This window comes from Peromyscus leucopus, chromosome 3 (genome assembly GCF_004664715.2).
Source record: "Peromyscus leucopus breed LL Stock chromosome 3, UCI_PerLeu_2.1, whole genome shotgun sequence".
NCBI classification, from domain to species: Eukaryota; Metazoa; Chordata; class Mammalia; order Rodentia; family Cricetidae; genus Peromyscus; species Peromyscus leucopus.
The window spans coordinates 105,013,796-105,037,134 of record NC_051065.1 but is presented as its reverse complement, the minus strand read 5'-3'; the positions used below and the strand labels follow the sequence as shown (position 1 = coordinate 105,037,134).

General features: G+C 49.6%; 1 protein-coding gene and 1 long non-coding RNA gene across 4 annotated transcripts in view; one reads left to right on the top strand and one right to left on the bottom strand.

The window, feature by feature from the left end:
* Nucleotides 1-23,339, bottom strand: part of Mgll (monoglyceride lipase) — a 106,350-nt gene that overhangs the window by 29,453 nt on the left and 53,558 nt on the right. The window lies entirely within an intron of this gene.
* On the top strand, nt 19,312-21,531 carry LOC119087639. Its single transcript, XR_005091128.1, has 2 exons — nt 19,312-19,577; nt 20,169-21,531. It is a non-coding gene; the product is annotated as an uncharacterized LOC119087639 (long non-coding RNA).

Here is a 23,339-nt window from a genome sequence, read left to right as displayed (position 1 = left end):
CCCTGTGTCGTCTGAGTCCTTGGTCACCCTAGCAGCCTTCTCAGATCCACCTATCAGCTCTATTCCCTCACAAGAAAAGTGCCTGACGGATCGCAGAACAGATCTTTACGGGTTTTTCCTTCATAAATATCACTAGATGAGCTGTATTGTCCACAAGACTACAGAAATTCCCAACTAGTGCTAATGTGGTTCAAGTTTAGAATTGGTAAAACATAATACACAAATGAGAAAATAAGAACACAGAAGCTGGACCAGGGCATGTTAGCACACACTTTTATTCCCAGCACAGGGGAGGCAGAGGCAGATCTCTGGGAGTTCAAGGCCAGTCCAGTCTATCAGTTAGTTTCAAGCCAGCCAGGTCTACATAGTGAAATCCTGCTGTCATTCACAACAACAACAACAACAACAACAAGGATGCAGCAGCTGGGACTGGGTATAGTGTTGAACACCTGTAATCACAGTACTTGGGAGGTAGAGACAGGAGGATTTCTGTGAGTTCAAACCAGCCTGAGCTATAATGTGAGATTCTGTCTCAAACAAACAAGTAAATAAAAGTACAGAAACCCAAGTTTAACCCCAGTTGAAACTGTAGTAAATGTGGCATTTGAAAAAACAAGGCAGGCTTGAATGTTCCCAACACACACACAAAAAACTATATTTATCTGAGGTACTAGTGTCTCTGCTCCGATTATTATGCCCTGTACCCATAATCTGCACCACTATGGACAATTGCTACATGCTAATTAAGAGTATTAAGAGACGATAGAGCTGGGAGATGGCTCAGCAGTTTCAAGTGTGCACTGCTCTTAAAGAAGACCCGAATTTGGTCTGTAGCACACACAACTGCCTGTAATTCCCGGCCTCTAGGGATCTGATGGCCTCTTCTGGCCTCCAAGCTCACCTGCATTCAGATGTTTATACCCACAAAAGATGACACACACACAATTAAACATAGAATAAATACTTAAATATATATTAACGAAGGGCTTGTATTTCGTGGTGGAGCACTTGCCTTGCAGGTGTCAGGCCCTGGGGTTCATCCCCAGCATCACAAAACACAACTTCTACTAATACTATTAACCAAGTTCACTTCCAAAGAGGGCACATGACTTTTGTCTTCTGTAAAATAATTACTTAAAAGGGGCAGGGTGGGGGTGGGGGGCAAGGGAGATTTCACACAGCAAAGTAAATTGCTTTAGAAAGAAATGCAGATTTGATATGGCAGTCCAGATGGGAGACATCATGGCTTTAATAGTTTAGTAGAACTTTCAGAAGGCCTAGGAGATTCTGGCAGCTAAACCCAGTGAGGTCAGGGCTATCACTTTTTCAGTCAGAGAGACTCAAAGGACTTTCACATGAAAAGCAAGGAGACCACAGGCAGGGCATGATGGGAAACAGAGTATTGGGGTTAAGGTTAGAGGTCTCTATGGGGCCTTGGGCCGGTGACTCACAAAGCCATGCCATGGATGCTGTGAGATTAACAAGCAAGCGAATGTGAGGTGGTTATTATGATGTATGGCTCACAGTAAATGCTCAGTACAGTCACCACCCTCCTAAGAGTTCCTGTGAAGATGTGGGGCTCAGACAAGCCCTGCATGTTCTGTACTAAACTCAACTAAAAGTAAACTACTCCTGTCCTCCATAAGGCTGGGTGACATCCATGGCCTGGGCAGGTCTCCACTGTAGGAGGAAGGAGCCTGACATCTGACTACTTATGCTTTTAAAATCCACAGGGGGAGGGGGAAAGCATCCATTTTCAGTGGGTTCACATATATTGTATATCATATCGCACACAACACCGAAGGCTCAAGAAGTCTGTTCTCAATGGTCATAGAGGTGACCCCCACCCACCCCCACCCACCCTCACTTTGAACTGGAGATTAAGCCTAGGACCTCGACTACTCTGGCAAGTGAGCTACTTTTGGGTTATATCCCAGATATAAAACAAACAACACAAACCAACTGTTTATTTTGAGACAGGGTCTCAGTTACTTGCCCAGCCTGGCCTTGAAGCCACTCTGTCGCCTAGGCGGCCTTGAGGTTGTGACTGTCCGGTTTCAGCCTCTGGAGTGCTGGGAGTCCGGTTGTACATGGAGTCTGGTGCTCCATGCCTCCTCCTTCCCCTCTACCCCCTTCTTCCCCCTTCTTCCCTGCTCTCCTTCTTCTCTGAGGTGCCTTGAACATGCTAAGCAAGTGCCCCGGCCAACACTAAGCCACAGCCCAAGCCCCACCTCTCTTTTTTTTAAAAGGCAATCTATTTCTTTGCCATTGGTATGGCGAGCGAGCTATAGAATAAATAAATATGACCCAAATAATGGGTCATGGAATACTCCCAGCTTTGGGCCATCTGACCTGAAGTCCTGACGCAGGCAGACCCACAGGACTGACTGCCTGAGCCACATCAAATGCCCCCAAGAGTGTTTTGACAGAAAATCCTGCCTACGCACCTTCCAGCTCCAGGCATGGCCCGGTGACTGTTTTGATTGCTGACTCCAGCCTTTAATCTCAGTGCTTTATAGGAACCAGGACACATCCTGTGTGTCCTTTCTTCTTTCTGTGGTGACTTAGTACTAAGCTTTCAAAACATCCGACGTCACAGTTTCCAACTAAGTTTTCCATTAAGGTTTGGGGTGTCTTCTGACCTTCTGCAACATTCAAAAGTGGAGGTTCCAGGAGCAGAGGGGGTTACCCACCAATATGTGAGCCACTAAAACCAGCAACAAATCAAAATGCGAGGGGTGCCATATATTCCTTTTTTGCCACCAAAAAAAAAAAAAAAAAAAATAGCAGTCATCAGAGGACACATTCAAACAATACTACAACCAACATCCTGTCAGGTTCCAAGAGCAGGGTGTGACTCAGAATCATAGATCAATGGGATAGGAGAAGGGGGTTGGTATACAGAAGGCAAGAACTGTGTGCCCGTGTGTGTGGCCGTCCTTCTTGCCAGGGCAAGGGATGTTGCTTAAGCAGGCAGGTTGCTTCTCTCTCTCTCTCTGGCTGAAAAACACGCAGATGGCAGAAAGACCAAGGCCACAGCTTGTCGGCCTGGAAAAGGATTTGTTTCCCTCAACAAAAGCCATTTCCTCCTCTCTGTCTGCTGATGGTCCAAGTTTCTGTCCTGGGGCACTCGGCACAGCCCGCTTCAGTCTCTCCATCCACCGACTGAGGTGCCTTTGCTGGGAGAAAAGTGTGTGGCCTTGGGCATCTCCCCACAGCATCCCAACACAAGCTCGGATTTACAACAGAGATCAAGGCAGAAATTAATTTCTTTACTAATTGACAACAGCTTGGGAAAGGTATAAAGATGCCAGAATTCAGCATATGGGCTATGGAAACACATCTCGACTCAGATTTTTTTTTTTTAAGCTGTTACAACATGCTTTATAATGTAACCAACTAAAAGGCTGTTATCGGTGCGCATTTTCAGAGTCGTGCATTCTCAGAATTTCTTATTTAGAGGATTTATTTGAAAACATCCTACATTCCACTGTATAAATAAGAGGAAACAACATGACAAAAAAACGTCACAACTGCCATGCTTGGTGTCTAGCAGGACCAGCTCCCTTTTGTGTCGTGCTCTAGGATGGCGGTTTGGAGAACAAGGGAGACAGGATCTGTGGGATGGGCATTCCCATCCCCACGTGCCATGCACGTCCAGGCCTCTCTCCCATTAGGCCTCTCTTTCGTGGAATGGTGAGGCTCTGGGAAACCGTGTGGGCTGGCCAGAATCACCCCAGAAAGCTATCCCTTTGGCTCACGTCTCTCAATGGGAGTGGCTCTGGCTTCGGAGCCAGCAGCAGCTGGGAGGTGGAGAGGCGTGTACCGCTAGAAACTTCCAGGATGCGACACACCAAGGAATGAAGTCTGCAACAGAATAACAGGATGCTTGAAAATCCCAAGTGGGGCTGGAGGCCAACTGCAACATTTACTGTGAGCAATCCCAGCGGCTTTTAAAAATTCAGGAATATATTTAAATATATATATATATATATATATATATATATATATATATATATCACAAACAGAACTGAATGGGGGTGTCAGAGGAACAGGCAACTTAGCATGACCCTTAGGCGACTCACATTTGCAGGGTGCTTCTTTTAAAGTGGTTTCTCGATGGCCATTATCTGTGTCAGGAGACCAGCTAGAGACTATGTTTTGAATATCTGCCCTATGCTGTGAAGCCACTGACTGGCAGTGGCTGGCAGGGCAGCAGAAAGAATATAGGGTTTGCTGTGAGATGCGGGTTCCATCCGCACGGCCGCCTTTTCGCTGTGTTACTTGACACATTTCTTTGCCACTGAGATCCTTGATATTTCTTTCCACCAGTGACAAGTGACATCAGGGGTGACTGTATTTGTTTGACAGATTGTTCAAAGGGTTAAATGAGAAAGCGCCCTCCACAGAGCACCCTGCGAACCTACCTCAGCGTTTACTTCCTGCAGGCAGGACTGAGGAAGCCTGGCCGAGCACTTCTGAGTTCCGGCTGTGGTGGACATACATAATCCAAAATGCGATCTCACTGCTTGGGCCAAACCAGTCTTTCAGCGAGGTCTGGACCCAGAGCAAAGCCCAGCCTCAGGGCACCGTTTCTATGGCAACCCACCCTGTGTGCAGGCACAGGCAGAGCAGGAGAGGATGAAAGGGGAGGGGGTGCTAACCCTTATGAGACTGAATGGGGAATGTAAACTTTTGCATATCATGTCAATGAAATCATTTTGACTTTTCTAGAGTAAGGGACAGAGACTCAGGAGCCAGGAGCTGAGAGAAGAGGCAGCCCAAGACTGGAACAAGAACATTAAGTAGCCAGGAGCTAGCAGCCCACCAGGGCTGACAGAACCAGATGAGATGGGGGACCCTGTATGGTGGGGGTGAAGCTGGATCCAGACGGGTGGTAGAATCCCCCTGACCTTCCTTCGGTGGAAAACACAAACCACAGCTGTAGCCGTAAGCACTGTTTCTAACGTGGACACGACATGCACGTCTTTCCTACTTTTCTGGAAGTTGCTCCAACCACTCACCCTAACACTGCTCTGAGCACCCTAGGTTCCAGGCACTGCCCTACTAGGTACACATGCATGGCTGTTCGGGTATTCTGCCCTGTCTGAACCTCTTCTCGCCATTTTCAAACAACCTGCCTCCCCCCACCCCTGGTCCTCCCTCCACACTCTTCTCTGGGCACCCAGAGGACACAAACCTAGTGCCGTCCCACCTCTGCTGCCTCTGGTTCCATGACACCACGTCTCACTTGACTATTCCCAGGGTGTGGACAGTACCAGGAATTAGGCCAGAGAAAATGAGGCAGCGGTCACCAGACAAGAGTTCACTCCAGGAGGTACGGGCCTCAAGTCCAGGTCCACTCCCATACAAACCCACCTCAGCTCCATCGTCTCACTGAAGACTCCAGATACCACATCAGGGCTGCAGCCTCTGCCCCCTCTGGGGTCCCAGAGGAGGCCCAGCCAACTGAACCCAAACAAACAAGGCTTTGGTCACAACCCTGGAGCCCTGGGGCCTGATCCTGAAAACCAGCTGGAGCTCTTATCTTGTAGAGACACTTGAACTCCACAGGGGAGGGGCCCTGGGTCAACCACTTTGATGGAGTTAAAAGTATCGGGGCAAGAACAGGGTGTCTGTCCTCCGTGCTTGGGTTTTGTTTTCCCTCAATGCTGGAGATCAAACGCCTGGCCTCACACAGAAGCGCTGCTGTCCCTGACAAGAGTCGGGAGTAATCTGAGACAAATTCACACTGGGTGGGGGTCCCCAGGGCAGCAGAGTCCCTGCTTCAGTTTTCTCTGTCAGCAGGTGGTCTCCATAGCATTCCCATCAAGATGCATTCCCATTTTCTAATCTCAGAACATTAAAAAAAACAAAAAACAAAAACAACAACAACAAAAAAAAACCTAGAGGTAATGCAAACATGAAGGAAAATGCCCCAAACAGCAAGTGGAGGCTGGACCCCAGGGCCTCATAAGGGGCCATCTGTCCATATTGTGTTCTCTCTCTCTCTCTCTCTCTCTCTCTCTCTCTCTCTCTCTCTCTCTCTCTCTCTCTCTCTCACACACACACACACACACACACACACACACACACACTTACACACCATGGCAAATTGGACGATTAAAACTATCTTATTTCTTGGTCATTCCCCCCCCCCCATATTTTTCTATTCTAAAACGAAGTGGCAGTTTCTCGTTAGCGGGGGATGTGTACGTCTAACAGGGCATGAACCCGAGGGGCCATCAGCCTGCAATCAGAGCTGCTGGGTGGCTGTCACCGGAGTCCGATCATTTGTGCACTGCACTGAGGTGCAGGCTGTGGCGAGGTGTTGAGCATATGAAAATGAGCCAGCTAAGTGAATGTGAGGGGAGGGAGGGCAGGGGAATGGCAATCAGCGTCAAGAGCCCCTTAATAGAGGCAGGATGCTGCTGCTGGCCTGGATTGAAGCCATCAAGACAATTCCCTAACTGCCACAGAGGCATGCCTGGGACAGAAAAGGCAATTATCAGGAAGAGTTTCAAGAGACACCTCTTGTGATCTCAGCCACCCCGGCAAATGCATCATTGGGCATTTGGTGGGCTGACTGCAGAAATGGCTCAGGCTTTGACCCCCCACACCGCCCCCCCATACACACTTCTCTGCAATGTGCCCCAGCAAGGCTAGATTGGAGCTTGCAACTTTAGCCTAAGCCAGTGGTTCTCAACCTTCCTAATGCTGTGACCCTTTAATACAGGTCCTCATGCTGTGGTGACCCCCAACCATAAATTATTTTCGTTGCTACTCCCCCACTATAATGTTGCTACTGTTATGAATCATAATATAAGTATCTGATATGCAGGATGGTCTTAGATGACCCCTGTGAAAGGGTCATTCGATGCCCTAAAGGGGACAGGACCCACAGGTTGAGAACCGCAGGGAATGTAGCATGTTCAAGCCTCTACTGAGAAGGACTTGAAACTCTTGTGTGGGCTCCCAAGACACTGTTATGCCAGCCCGGGCCCTCTCTGGTGATCACAGGCGCCCCCATTGGCACTACCCTGTCAGCAAACCCAGGCACCCCAGAACACAGAGCTGCCCCGCCCAGCTGCAGCTGACAACACACATGTGAAGGCCTGGCTGAGACCCCCAAATTATCCATCCAAATCCTGATACAGTCACTCACTCATGGCATCAAGGGCTAGATAACTAGCCTCCAGCTACTAAACTTTAGGGGTAGCATGTTACACAGCTAACTCATTAGCTTACTGTTGCACAAATAAACTGTGCAACATCTCATTCTGGAGAATTTCATTCTAGACTATGACAGTCTGGCCAATAGACTATCCTCCTGTGACGGATGTCTGGGGTTTCTGATCTGCAGTGAAGCCTTTCAGAAGTCAAGTGCAAGGGACCGTACGTGGCAAGTGGTCAACAGGCACTGTTGCCTACTCATATAAAATCGGTATGCCTTTTAAAAGACAATGTACCTGGGTGGGATCTGGCTACCTCTCTGGCGACTGACCCTGCCGCTTCCTCAGATGTTTCTGTACACGCTCACACCCCTCTCTGACCTCCATGTAATCCTGCTAAGTGGTCTGCTGCTGCCTTCCACAAGCAGATCTACTTTTCCCCTTAGCTATATGTCTTGGACACCTTTTTTTTTTTTATAGCAAAATCACAACTGAGCCAGACATGGTGGTGGACACCTACAATCCCAGCCCTCAGGTGGCGGAGGCAGGGGGGCTGCTGTGAGTTTGAGGTCAGCCAGAGCTCCACAGGAAAACCCTGTCTCAACTCCTTGTTTTGAACCATGGGGAGATGTAAGCTTGCCTTGGTGTGGCTGGCTTCCTCGGCTGGTCAGCGTGTGAGCCATTTCCAAAGGTTCGGTAACAGAGGGGCTCTCCAGAGCAGAAGTGGAGAAGAAGCATCAGTAGCCGGGGGATGTTTTGAAGGGAGCCTGACAGACATGCCTCCCCCAAATGCATGGATCAATGAACAGAGGCATCCACCCCAAGCCCACTGAATATTCGTGTTTAATAGGTTTGTCTCTTGACTCCCACTTCCCTCTGGGCTCATCCCGCCTTTCTGCACCCACCCCCACCAGCCTCGGGTAGCACAGCTTATCAAGAAAGACTGCTCTTTCCAGCTTTAATCTAAGAGGAATACATAGCCCATGGCTACCTTTTTTCTTGTTTGTTAAATTTTTATTATTATATATGTGTGCATGATGTATGTGTGGTGGTGGTGGGGCATATGTCATATGTGTTCAGGACAGAGGACAACTCTGTGGAACCTGTTTTTCTCTTTCCACTTTCACATGGGTCCCAGGAATTGAATTCAGACCTCCACAGCAAGCACCTTTACCTACTGAGCCAACTCACCAGCCCTGCTTCGTGTTTTAAGATTTTCTATGGAGGCCCGGAGGCTGGAGTTTCCTGTGTAGCCCAGGCTGGCCTTTGAGCTTACTGAAGTCCTTCAGCCTCTGCCTCCTGAGTGCTGGGGTCACAGGTGTGCACTACCATGCCTGGCTCCAGCCGCTGCTCTTTGCCTTGCTCTGTCCATGGTTGATTTTTTTTTTTTTTTTTTTTTTTTTTTTTTTTTTGACCCAAGGCTCTTGTATTGAAAAAGGATAGGAATTTCCACTGATGTGTTACACAATGAACAGCAGGTGCCTGTGGGAGGAAGATGAGGGAGTGATGGTAACAAAAAAGGAGGCACCCACTCAGAAAGAAAACCACAGAGGAGGGGAACCAGAGAGCAAACCTTGATGGCTGATCCTGGTAGCCAACTTCACATATCTTGGAAGAGGAATTGCCTCCATCAGATTGGCCGGTGGGGCAGCGTGTCTGCGGGGCATCTTCCTGATTGCTAACTGGTGTGAGAGGGTCCAGCCAGTTCCATACCCTGGGCTGGTGGGTCTGAACTGTGTAAGAAAGGTAACTGAGCCTAAGCCGGACAGAGCAAGCCAGTAAGCAGCATTCCCTGATGGGCTCTGCTCCAGTTCCTACCTCGAGGTTCCTGCCTTTAGCGCCTGCCCTGGCTTCCCCCACTGGTACATGCAAGCTGAAGTAAACTCCCTAAGTTGCTTTTGGTCTTCACAGAAGCTGAAAGGTACCTAGGACACAGCTCTCCTTGTGTTTTCAGATATCACACAGAGGACAGGTGAGTCCTCTGCTCCACATCTGGATAAGGACACGTGCTCAGGGCAAGCCAGGGTCTGCAGGCACTGAAGATGAAGGACACTGTCACCTCTGGTGGTTCCAGGATAGGATGCCTTCACTTTACATTCTCTCAGAACACGCTGTGGGGTTGTGGCCTCCCCGCAAAGTGACCTGGGACCCTGAGTTCTCACGCTGCACGGAATCTGCCTGTATTTCTAGAAAACACAGCAGAGCAGGCTAGTGAGCCCCAAGGACCTGCTGGGTCTGCCTCCTCAGTGCCAACTTTAAAGGGAGGCACCACCACGGTGCCCAGCTTTTTCATATGGTTGCTCAGACTCAGGTCCTCGGGCTCGCCAAGGAGGCAAACTTATACCATCTGAGTCATCTCTTCTGCCCTCCCCAGCCCCACCCTGTGGCCTTTTCTACACTTCTAGGCCACCCCAGGCCTCAGGGAAGAACTGGTTTACAGTTACCAGTAGTGTGCAACCTCAGAGAGGAAAACACAACAAAAGCTGATTCAAACCATCCAGGGGAGGGCCAGACCAGACCAAGACTGCGCTCACAGTGTGGTGTCTCTGAGAGGAGAGAGGATACACAGGGAAGGTTTCAGAACTCGTGCATGGCTCTCCCAAGAGCAGGACAGACACTTCTCCCTCACCAACCCACTTGGTGGCCTCCCATGCCCAGGAGGGACAGGGAATGACAGGTATATGTTATAGGGTTTCTTGTCTGTTGGTTTGTTTTTCCATAGGGTCTCATAGGAAGCCATAATTGGTCCAGAACGCCCTAGGTAGACGAAGCTGGCCTCAGACTCACAGAGACCCACCTGCCTCTGCCTCTGCTGCTGGGACTGAAGGCGTGTGTCCCATTACCACAACAGCTGTGGCTGTCACCGGGCTTTTGAACAAGCTCTAAGCACAACAGCTGCTTTGGAATGTATGTAGGTGGAGGCATGGCCACAGGGTGGAAGCTCTCCCCTGGGAGTGGGGGCTCAGCCACTAGGGTAGAGGCATGGACTAGCAAGTGGAGGCACAGCCATGCAGGGAGGGGATGTCCACAATGGCAGCCCTCACCACCCTGTACTCAAGGTCACCGAGACACTAAGTCCTACTATTGACAGAGAAAAGGAGGCCAATGGAGGAAATTTTCAGAAAGGCGTCTTAATTAAGCAGAGGGACATCACCTCTAGTTTGAAAAGTGACGGTGACTTAATGGCTTAAACTCCTCTACTGTCTTTGGCCAAGATGGAAACAGGGGGCTGGATGCTCTCAGGCGGCCGAGCAGAGGAAGAAACTATCTCCCTGATGACGCTGTGGAGGCATCATCCTAGGCCGGGTGACACGGGTCTTTTTAGTCGCTTTTGAATGTCTAGGGTCTATGAACACTGGCAAAGTGCCAAGGCTTGCGTAGAAGCATACGTCTCGTCTTCAAACCAGTGTCACCGCAGGGCAGGAGCCCAAGCCGGCTGGCCCTGCCCCTTCAGTCCCTCTCATGAAGATCACAGACAGCCTCCTGCACAAGCGCCCTCTGCCCCTCCGACGCCTGACCCACCCAGTGCTCTCAGAGGTCCTGTGTAATACGTCCCTCGGGGAACTGTGTGTACCAGACTGCCCTGTATTGTGCTCTGACCCCCGGCCTTGCCACATCTAAGCAATTCATGCTCCTCGATTCTCTCCAGTGACAGAAACCAACTTTTTTTCTGGTTCAACTCACAGTTACATACAAGAGCAGCTGTCTGGGCAGGAGCTACGGTCACCAGGACGCTACCTATGGCGGTCTGAGTAGGAACATCCTCCGTAGGCTCAGCTATCTGAACACTTGGTCCTTCTCGGTAGGTGATGCTGTTTGTGGAGGTCATGGAGCCTTTAGAGAGTCCAGGCTTTCTGGAAGAAGTCCATCGCCTGTGGGTGGGGGTGAGTTTGCAGCAACAAAAGTAACCAATGCACCCCCTTCAATGATGACAGAGGGGGAGATCAGCAGCGGGGCAGGCCCTCCCGTCTTCTTCATGCACGCTCTGTTCCATCACCACAGGCCCTCCCTGCCCCTCCCCCATTAATGTGGCACGTGGCCACGTGACTTGTTTTCAGTGGGATGTGAGCAGAAACAATACAGTCTGAGCCCCAGCTCGGGGAAGCACCACTGGGTGACTCTGTCACCCTTAGTGGCTTTTGCCATTGTCCCAGAAAGAGCATGACTCAAGCCACCACTGGTCCAAGCCAAATGGGAGACACAGAGGGAGCAGGACCAGCAAAGGCTCAGCGCTGAGCCCAGGCGAGTGACTAAGTCAGCAAGACAAAGAAGACATACCTGTTGTTACAGAGGAATTTGTTACACAGCGTCCTCCTGCTCGTGACTGACCGAGTCAGTCAGCAGAGAGCAATCTACTAATACCGACTCATCTCTAATTGCTTCATCACCTACCCAGGGTTCTCTTATTTGTTAGAAACTGCTAGGCATGTCTCAGCTGTGCCTTGCAGCATGCATGGCCTCACTGTGCAGCCGGAGCAGCAACCTAGGGCCTTCCCTGGGGGCTGCAGCTCACTCCCTCAGCCCTGCCATTTATCTGACACAAAAATCACAATCCACAATCCGAACTGTAGCTCCTCTTGGGTGCAGATTGCCTTCCCACCGTCATCACAGAGCTAAAAAAAAAACAACAAAAAAACCCTCAAGGAGAACCACTGTGAGTCGGGGAGCCTCTGTGACACAGACATAGGACGGTCACACGGACCCCTCTTCGAGCAGCTTTTGAGCTCTCTTGAGTCACTTGGTACCCAAAGCATCCTCTGACAGAGCCAGGTAGTAGACCCGAGTCTAAGTGCAATGTCACCTAATTAAGCTGTGTCAGCAGAGAGCTGGATGAGCACCACCCACACACGTGTGAACCTGGCACGTGTTAGTCAAGGTGTGTGACACTGGCCTGAGGTCCTCTGTTCCTATTTTATAGACGGGAAAAAATGAGGTTTGTTGGGCCCCGGGGTGGTTCAGTTTCCCATCACCCCATCCCATCTCCTACCACGTTCTCCTTTTCTCACCCCGTCTGCAGTATCTGGATTGTTGCTTTCCTGAGCCAGGCAGCGCCCCCATCCCCCCTTCACCTCCCCCCCCCCCCCCCCCCGTGAACCTCAGGACCATTGCACTGGCTGCTGGCTCCTCTCATCTCCTTCTGGGCTTTGCTCAACTGTCACCGTTTCGCGGAGGGGCCAGAAGGAAGGACGGTACCCAAAAGGCTTTGTCGTCCCTGGTGCTGTTTTCCTTCCTGGCTCTTATGTCAGTGGGAAGGACCCTGAAGTCACATCTTCCAGCCGTGGCAAGGGCTGGGCTTCGCGCCTGTCAGGAGCCTAAGGCCGCCTGCAGCCATGGTAGGTGCCCAGGAAATTAGAGAATGAAGGAGGCTCAGGGTTGGTGCAGGAACCTGCAGAGTCACAGCGAGCCCTGTTCAGCGTGAGGTGGCGCCTGCGGGCCCAGCCTCTGGCAGCAGCCTGCCTGCACCTGTAATTAACTAGCAGTCCGGCTTCTCTCTGCTGGCGCTCTGAGCTGAAAGACACCGTGTCAATCTCACCTTAATAGCTCCGTTGTAGGGAGCGAGGAGGATGGGGGAGTCACCTACAATTTTCTCTTGCTCTTTCAAAAGACCGTCATTAAAAAAAAAAAAAAATCAGATATATATTATAGCAAAACAATGGGAGAACCGGTCAGCCTGCCATGTCAAGTCAATGACAAGCATTTGTTGGAAAAAGTGCAAAAAAACGCTCTGGCCGTGAGGGCAACATCATTCTGGGGGTGTGGGGGGGGGGCAGTCCTCGAGACTCTTCATAAGCCCCATTGCAATGAACCAGCCCTGTTTATGGTCCCAAGATGCAGTGTCTGGGGAGCTCAGAACCATCCGCATCTCTCACTCCGTCCCCTCGCCCCTCACAGATATGGCCAAACATCCCAGACTGTGCGCCGCACACCCAGTACTCTGCAGAGCTGGCGTGCCTCCTTCTGGACCACGTGTCATGGGCATCAGTGGTTGTCACTGGCACCCAGGGTCCCCTGCTGGCTGGCAGGGGTGGCACTCCCAGGAATAATTGAGGTCACAGAAACAGCACCTCTCCACAGAGACGCTTCGCTCCAGGGGACTGATGACCCTTGGTTCTGGGTGGGCCCGGAGCATCCATCAGTGCCGTCTGAGTACCCCACAGACGCTGTAGCCCGCCCTGCCTCTCCATTTGACTCAGGGCTGCAGAATCTCTCCCCCTGCCTCCCGAGAAAACACAGCAAAGGATTCCTCTCCTTTTTTGGTAAAGAAAAGTTTCTACTGAATAAACACCCTTAGCTTCTCCCAATCTGCGCAGACAAGCAATTGCTAGAATAGTGCTACATGGCCCTGTGATTCTCTGATGGGGACCCAGGAGCTGATCACCCCTGTGGCTCACCGCTGTGGGTCACCGCTGTGACAGGCCTCACCCTAGACACCAGGTCATGCCCGAAAGCCACAGCCAGCCTGGGATATGGGTTTTGGAAGCCAGGCAGAGTCCCTGGCAGACTTCAACATCTGCCCTGCTGGGTTTGTGTTGTGCTGTCAGAGCCTCAGGAGGAAGTGCCGGGCCCGTCACACAGATGGCCACTAAGGCACAGAGGCCCTGATGCCCCCATCAGCAGAATCAGATACCAGAGAGCCTGAGTGTCAATAGGACAACGGGTCCCCCTGGGGCGCAGGCCATGCAACTGCCATGGGATACAAAGGCGCCGAGGAGGAGGATCTGGGGCGAGGACTAGCTTTTCCTTCCGGAGATGGGCCCCGCCTCTGTCTCTGCCCCCCAGCTGGGCTCAGGTGCCACCTCGGAGAGTTGGAACATCGACAGAGCCTTGGCAGGAGATGGGGAGCTGGCACCACACCTCACCAGACTGCCTGTCATGAGCTATTCCTGGAGTTCTGTCACATGGTGCAGAAACCCAAGGCCACTTGCTTGAGGACGGCACCCAAGCCAGGCTTCTCAGAGGCAAGCCCTTCGCGGGGAGCTGTGGCTTCTACACCACAAAGCAGCTTCCAGAAATCGATTATAGCAAGGTGAAGCAGTGTGGAGATTTGAAGCTGGATTTGCCACACTACGGCTGTGTCTCCTGGGACAAGTTACTTAAGGTCTCTGAGCGTGCTTCCTGAGTAGGGATATTGAAGGAATAAACAGGCTGATTTGTGGACAGAGTAACTTGTACCGTATGATGGAGTTTCCAGTCAGGAAATAGTTGTTGGGTTTTCTTTAAACACAGGCCATCTCTGACCCCAATTTACACTCACAGGTGTTTGGTTCACAAGTCTGACTTTTGGCACAGCCTGGGAGAACCCTCAGCTCCAGCAGCTGCCCTCTAATTTAACAGCGGTCACTTAACAGCGATTAGTGCTGGGGGCCTGGAAGGCAGAGAGCAGCAGGCCTTGGTCACTGTTCCCAGCACGGTGGTGTCGCTGGTAGTGAAGGAGGTGGCCCTGAGGCCCACCGACACTGAGGGAGCAGCTGCAGCGTGTGGGAGGCACCCTGGAGGCCGGTGACTGACTTCCAGGCTATGCTGAGCCCACCGGGCAGCCGGCTTCTCCCACAGGCTCTGTTTCCCAGAGCACTGACTGGGGTGCTGGCCTGCACTGGGGGTGAGGTGCTTGTAGTGGGGTGAAGGTCTCTCCAGGCTTCTGCTGTACCATCCTCTATGGTGCCAGAGCCTACACAGGAGCTGTGAAACCCTGAGGACATCAGCCACTCGGGTTGCCTGGGGGGCTGCCTCTAAATTGACTGATGCAGGCCCGAGTTAGCAAGCGGCTTCTCAACTTTCTACAGGCATGCCTGCGTTCATACTGAGCAGGGAGAGGCAGCTCATGCCAGCCTGGACTGTCCGTGATCCCCATATGTCCTCCTCAATCCCATCTCTGGCAGGGACCCCCTAGGGTCAAGCTCCCTGAAGGCCTTGAGTGAAATCCGTGCATGTCGCTTCTCTCTCAGATGTCCAGTCAGGCACTAAGGAGGGCTCATGGCACCACAGAGTGTCACACCTGAGCCAAGGGTCCTCTTCTCACCATGGGAGCAAGAGTTGTGGCCCTAGGAATGCAGCTGCACTGACAGCTGGTCCTGCCTTGACCTGCTGGTCCTTCTCTCCTCCTCCTCAGGTGGAGACAACGATCCTCCATCTGACCCCCAGTCAACTTGTGGAATAGAAATCAAACGGAAGCTCTGAAGACCCGCAGAGCACACGTCACAACAGTGCTACCTCCAAGTTGGTGACAATATCACCAGAGGCCTAGGAAGCACCCTGCCTGCCCAGATGGCAGGCTGTTCCACTTGAGGACCAGCTGGGTACCACCCCACCCCCTCTCTCCAGCCCTCCACTCGCTCCTGCTTGTCCTGAGTGTTGGCAGAGGCCCAACTATTTATTTTTAGTTGTGGATGGGCTGGCCACTTCCTGGTCACATGTCGCAGTCTGGGCCTTGCCACAGAAAGGCTCAGCTCATAAACACCCTATCCCCCAGCAGGTCTTCAGTGTGCACCCCACACAACCATGTGGGCTCCTCAAGGGTGTGTTTAAACAGAGCCAGCCTCAGCATGTTCTTTCAAAGTTCCTGTGAGAGGCTCAGGGCCATCTGCAGCAGAATCTTGCTAAACCTTTACTTACCAGAGGGGAAGGCAGCTGTGGAAAAGCACGGAGCCTGGTGCTCATACCCAGGGCCAAACCTGTGGCTTCAGTTGTTAGGGACTTGAAGACCATCCTCACCCCCCATAGGATGAGAGGTGGGGGTGTTCCTTGTGGATCTACTCTGGGGAGGGAGCCGTACACAGAACAACTCCCCCTGACCTACCGGAAGTAGGGATACAGGGCCAGGCCTTTGCCTGGTGACAGGGAACAGTGGGATTTTCTCCCAGTTTGGGCCTGGGAAGCTGCCCCCCACCCCATCACCTCAGCAGCTCCTCCCCACCCCACCCCCACCCCGGCCTCCTCCTCCTCAGCAGTGCTAGAAGATCACACTGTGCCCCACTGATTGGTGACTGAGGACAGACACATGCTCCACCTTCTGTGACTGTCTTTAGGAAAATACTCAGAATGTAGAAAGCAGCAGCAGCAGAGTCCAGGTCCTCGTTACCTAACCAGGATGCAGGGGATTTAAATTTAGACAGTGTCTGTGCATGGTGTGGAGCCAGCTCTGTGGCGCTGCTGGGGTACACGTGCAGACACACCCAGAGGATCTTCTGAGCCATCCCAGCAGCCAGGGGACAGCACAGTGCTGCGGGAAAGGGCCCCACGGGGCACGGGGACCTACAGAGCATGCGTGTTTTGCCTGTTTTTAATTTGTATTTTAAGATAGGGTCTCACTCTGTAGACTAGACCAGGCTGGCTTTGAACTCCTGATCACCGCGCTCTGGCCTCCCGAGTACCGGGGTTGTAGGTGGGCACCACCAGGCCACCACAAGAAAGCTGAAGCCCGGCCCCATGCTACACCACCTCACTCCCTCACCCACGAAGCAGCTGACCAGTGCCCCACTGCTATGGCTGCCCAGCCTCCTCCAGAACGAGGTTAGCTCGGATCTGGTCAGCACGGGTGGGCCCAGAGACACACCCAAGAACTCAGCCTCTGCTTCCTAAGGCTCCCCGTAGCCAGACTGTCTGATGAGTTTGGGTCTCCTCTAGAGACCTATGGACTCTGCCAGAGTGACTCCATGTTGTTCAAGTTTCAGCTAACTTCATCTTGTACTTTGCCAAATGCTCCCCGGGCTCCGCCGACCACATCCTGCTGAGCAGAGCATTCTCACACATCTGTACTTGAAGTTTTTAAGAGGTCCATTGTTTTACAACATAAATTGTTTTAGTCAACTGAACCGAAACTTTTTAAACTTCTGCCCCTGGCCTGCCTCTGGGGTGATGCAATTGTGGTTTTAGCTTTATAAACCCTCCCCTCCCCCTCTCTGGAGTTGAGATGTCTTTCTGGGATGAGCCAGCTCTTCCCACCTAACTTTATCTAACGACGTTCCCCGTGTCTTGCGTGGACACTTTTGGAGGCCGAGTGAGATTTCTGCCACTCAAGGGGGTGGGCCTCACTCTGCACCTCTCTGGCTTGGTGACATGTTACAGAGGAGGTGACCCCTGAGACATTCCAGGTCCCTGTAACTCTCATACCAGGGCCAGACACTTCCAGAATGACCACTGTGTTTCCTAAGACCCAAACTGACCAAGTCCTCTGGGCCTCATAGGAAATAGGTTTTGACATTGTTATCCGGGTTAGTCTCTAGTTCTGGAGTGAGTACTGACGGGGACCCCTCCCAGCACCTTCCTCTAGGAGTCAAGACACTGAGGAAGTCCTGGCTGCGAACTTTTGCTTAAATCCTTTTCTTACATCTATCTCCTTGGATGCCTGAGTGAGTGATTACACAGTCCAGCCTGTTTATTCTCTCTCAGCTATTGTTCTGGGTCTTTCCTTTTGTCATTGTATTTTGTCAGAGTTTTCTAGAGGACAGAACTTATAGAACAAATCTCTCTTTCTCTCTCTCTCTCTCTCTCTCTCTCTCTCTCTCTCTCTAGTAAATCCATAATAAATCCATAATAAATCATATAAATATATATGTGCATATAGCATGAGCACACATACACACACACACACACACACACACACACACACACACACACACACACACAGGATTTATTAGAATGGCTTACAGGCTATGGACCAACTAGTCTAACAATGGCTGCCTATGAATGAAAAGTCCACGAATCCAGTAGTGTTCAGTCCACAAAGCTGGATGTCTCAGCTGGTCTTCATTCAGTAAATGCCAGAATCCCAAAGAAGTGGGCTCTAATGCCAGTGAAGGACTTGCTAGCAATGTGAGAGCAAGCAGGCAGAGAGAGCAAGCTTCCTTCTTCATGTCCTGCATCCAGGCTGCCAGCAGAAGGTGTGGTCCAGATAAAAGGTGGATCTTCCCACCTCAAAAGATTTGGATTAAAGATATGTCCTCCCACTTCAAAGATCCAGTCAGATTAGAAGTGGGCCATGCGGTGATATTTTATTTGTGTTGAAATGTGGTGATTTTTTTTTTTTTTTTTTTTTTTTGTGCTTTGATAAATAAAGCTTGCCAGCTTGCCTGGAGATCAGAGGAATAGGAACAGCCATTATAAGTAAACAAAGAAGTCAAGCAATGGTAGCACACGCCTTTAATCCTATCACTTAGTGGGCAGGAATCTGTCTGGATCTCTGTGAGTTCAAGGTCACACTGGGAACAGAGCCAGTTGTGGTGGCACACGCCTTAAATTTCAACACTAGTTAACCTCTGAGGTCTGGAGGTCTGTACAGACAGACAGGAAGTGACAGAGCTGAGCAGGAAGAGGAAGTGATGTAGCTGGACACAGAGAGTATATCAGAAGGCAGAACAGCAAGGTATATAGGTGTGGGTAGACAGAAAGTAGTTCACATTTGGAAGCTGCAGAGTTGGTGAGGTGAGGTGAGGTTAGGTGGTGGCTTTCCCTATCTCCATGATCTTTCCCAGGCCTTCACCCCTATATCTGGATCCGTGTTTTTTTATTTAATAAGACCATTCATAAATTCATCTACAGGGTCATCCCAGCCAGGTGGTGGTAGCACACACCTTTAATCCCAGCACTTGGGAGGCAGAGGTAGGCAGATCTCTGTGAGTATGAGGCCAGCCTGGGCTACAGAGTGAGTTCCAGGAAAGGTGCCAAAACTACACAGAGAAACTCTTTCTCAAAAAACCAAAACCAAAAAAAAAAAAAAAAAAAAGGAAGTGGGTCATCCCACTTCAAATGATTTAATTAAGAAAAAAAAACCCTCACAAGTATGCTCAGCCATTTGAGTTTTAGTTAATTGCAAATGTAATCAAGTTTACAACCAATAATAGCCATCACAGTCCCTTTCCCTAATTTCCCTTGGGGACCAGAGAACCAACTCACTCTCTGAGTTCACTTTGGCTTAAAAGCAACTGGAAGCTGACCCATGGTCTCCTCTCTTCTTTGGGAAGAGTTCCCCTGCCCTTGTGGCCTATATTCCATGAGTGGTGCCAGCCTCTTTGCTGACATTGTATTAGTGAGTCTGGTAAACTCCAAGTCTTCCCCCTCAGCCCGCTTCTCACTTGGCTCCTCCTCCTTTTCACTGTCCACACCCCTCTCTGATCTCAACCCCTCTCAACCCTGGCTTACGATCCTGCCTGGAGCCCAGACCTAGTCAGCTCCTGCCCCGTTCTCCTAAGGGCTTCTCCAGCCGTCTGGGAGTGGGCCATGCAGTCTTGAGGCTGACCCCTGTATGGTAAGGGTCCCAACCAGGGCAGGACAGCCTGGTGTGCAGGGCCCATGGTGGCTGTGGAAGGTACTGGGGCAGGAGCTGCAGAGGGGGCAGCTGCTAAACAGTCCTTTCCCCTTTCTCTACCCGTGGGGAGACCCCAGACATCCTGGCAGTCCTGCCAGCTGGTGAGTATATAGGGCCCCACCTCAGAGTGGCCAAGGGGTGTGTGGCCAGTTTTTTTTTGGGGGGGGGGCGGGGGAGAAGAGTCCCTTGGCTGCATGGCTTTGGCAGGAGACTGGAGATAAAAGCTGTGCTGGGTCCTTTCTCCTGGGTCTCCAGCTGAGCTTCCTTTGAGATTGGATGTTCTTTCTGTTCTTGGCTCGCCTTTGCCCTCTGCCTGCTGCCTGCCTCTGTTTCGGCCCCATCAAGCCTGGGTACTCTTGCTTTTGTTCCCACCAGTTTCTGGGGTCCTTAGGTGTCTGTTTTTTAGGATTTTCGGTTTAATGGCCTAGGTTACACAGGTACTTATACATTTAAAAGGGCCAAAGCGAAATATATATATATATATATATATATATATATATATATATATATATATGGTTTGACCCACTGAAGAGCCAAGATCTCGCTGCTTTACAGAATCATTATGTTATCCTGCAACTTGCTATCTTTTTAAGAGGGAGAAAACTTACTAAACATCTGCAGACGCACATAAAATTGGTTATGGATATGTAGATCACTGGGTTCAGTCTTACAGAGAAATAAATGCCTTTCAGGTGTGGATGATACTGAAAAACTGTCACATGCTGATTCAGATCACTGAGGAGCTGGCTCTGCAGACAGGATTGGACCTGCCCGCTTCAGACCAAGTACATTTGTCTTAGTGTCCTCCAAAGGCCCTGTCCTGCTGCCCCGACTCTGTGACAGGAAAAAGGAGAACAACAGAACAGCCTGGGGAGTTGGGGGGGGGGAGCACTGTGCATTTGAGAACAGCTACAAGGCTACTGTTGCTCATTTCATGTTATAAAGATGCCTATAACAAAACCAGCTAATGAGAGGCTCATACACAGAAAGGATAAAAGGGGTCCCATGCCTAAAAACTCTCAATAATAACTCCAGCGTAATAGCCAAATTCTGTGAGATGCTGTCAACATCAATGATGGCTGTGATAACCAACCACATGCTGCGTAAGTCATAAAGCCTGTCTTATGTTTTCTATAAGGTTTATCCAGAAACTTACAAGGCCAATGGTTTAACAGTGCATACGGAGGTAATACTAATGTATCGCATTACCCTATGTTCAGAATCTGGATTCAGCCTTTTATTATTAAGATGATATTGCCTAGAAATCTCTAAGCTGCACAACTGCCATCTTCCTAACTCCAGCTGTGCCTGCGCAAAATAATCACAACCGGGCTTATTAAATATTAATATTCCTTTAGGAAAGGAGTAGGTAGGCAAGGTCACTGGACCCTCACCTGAGTGTCCTGTCACTAATGTAATTTATCCCAAAACTGCACAAAGCCCCAAGGTTTTCTGGAAAAAGTAGGGTTTACAGGCTAGAAAAGTAAGAACAGAGGGGGTGTGTCAACCTATGCAGCTGTGGGAAAGCTGCTACACATACTGGGAAAAGGCCTCCAAAACAGATATTACCTAAGTTCCTACCCACTTCAGGGAAAACTTCTTAGAGCCAATGGTTTTTTGTTAATGTTATTATGCCTCATGGTATTTATTTATTTTTAATTGTTTAATCAAGGGGGCTTTATATGTAAAGGTTAAGATGTAATTACAGATGTTTAGCTCTTTGAGTGACCCCAACCTCTTCTTGGCTCTTGCTCACAAAAATGACCTCTCATTCAAGGTCATTGGTATTGCTAAATCTTACTGAGAAGTAAACTTTCTCTCTCCAGATCAGTGAGACCTTAAAAAAAATGTTAAATTATTTCAGATGAGATAAATTATGTAAATAAAGATAAAGACAAAACCATAAAAGCTTGAAGTCAAGTCACAAAAGGTATGAATATGCTGTACAGGGTTTATTGGAGATGAGATTTAAGGTTAAAATGTTTAATGCTTAAAATCTGTTAATGTTCCCAATGTTATAATGATATATTTATGTAATAAAAACTGACTTGAAAACGCCTGGTCTTTTATGTCTTTGCTAACTTTGTTAAACTTTAACCATTTGGAGATGCTGAGTCATAACAGCAACTGTGGTTAACTGTACACCTTTTTATTCTTAGAAACATCTCCTTATGAAACCCCCCTTCCTGTTCTCTACTGTAATTACATTTTTTTGTGATAAGATGAGCTACTTATTATAGTAAAGGTCTGTTAAATTGAATTAGATTTTCTAACAGTGCACTATGAGTGGATCAGGAAAATGAAGTTCCCAGTTATCCATGGACTATATATTTGGTTTAAAGTTTGTTTTGGTACTAAAATAGCATCAGTTCAAACTTTGTAACTTTCAAGACTCAAAATCTTAAAAAGGATAAGTAGTGTATAAAAATCCTATCCTGTGAGAGTTAATAATTTATCGTAAACCATTAAAACAAATAAAAAATAAAAGTTAATTATCACTCACCCTATAAATGACTAAATGCCCTTAATATGCCTAGAATTATGTTTGTGGTCAAGTGAAGTAAAAATGTAATTCATTTACAGGGTGAAAACTGGAGAGAGACAACAATTTATATCTCCTATTATATATCTTCTGCATATGCTATCAAAGTTAAGCCTAAAGCAGGTAACTCAAAAGAAATTTAAAAATTTGTTTAATATAAAGTAATATTTAAAATCCAGTGTTTTAAGAACTGGTTATGGAAATTTTAATACGTGAGTAAAATGGGTAAATTCTATAATACACTTACATGACAGACCATCCCCAAACTCAAGAAGTACCATCTTCCTAGTTTGGGACACGGGCCCCATCAGAGTAAATGGCATGCTAGCCTCCTTTCAGGACAGGGAGGCACAGGGAGCTAAGACTTGCCAGAATCTGCTGTCTCTGGCTGCGTAGGCCTGGCTAGGAAGCCTCCTCCTTATCTATGGGGAATATAAATGACTCCCCACATCTCACACAGCATGGGTAGGGTGGAGGGGAGGGGAGGGGTCATGAATTCTCCCACCCAGTGGAGGGTCTGCATCCACGTCCTAATGTCTCAACAGCAGAGAGGTGGAGATCACTCTTCACTGTCTCCTGAACATGAGGTTGCTGTGAACAGGGGGGCCTGTGTCCAAGCCTGCTGCCCAACTGCTATGGGAAATGCTATAGCCATGCTCTTTACCCTGGCTTCCAATTCTCCTCCCCTTAGCAAAGCTAATCCCAGGGCTGAAAAGTCAACACCTGGTTTTGTAAGGAGTCCCCAGGGGAGGTTTAAATAAAAGACAAGAGGCTCTGCCACCGGGCACAGCTGGCTGAACCTGGGCTCTCACTAAAACACTGTGTTACAGTTGTTATCCTGTGGCTCCACCACATCCGGCAGAGCAATGCCATCTGAGGGGGAGGCCTGGACTGTGGATCCACCCAGACCAGCCTCTCCAAGTCACTCTTCAAAGATAATGGGGGGTGGGGGAAGGCAGCTCATCAGCCCTGCCCCCCTGCAAACCTGGAAGCCAACAGGTCTATGCATGGCTGAAGCTTGATAATGCTTCCTGTAGGGTTAGTCACACCGGCTCCCCAGGCCTGGACTCTGACTCAAGAATTGTTACTAGCTCTGCTCTATCTGGGAATAATAGGTCTGTTTAAAAAACAAAAAACAAAACAAAAAAAACCCCACCTCATTTCTTTAATGAATTATGGCTGGCTATGCATCCAGATAACAGCTGGTCCTTGTAGATGACATAAATATTTTCCTAAAAATAAACAGAGCCTTACAACTCCTGCAGGAGGCTGGAATCTACTAGCTGCTGAGAAGGAGAGGCCAACCATTGCTGATTCCATA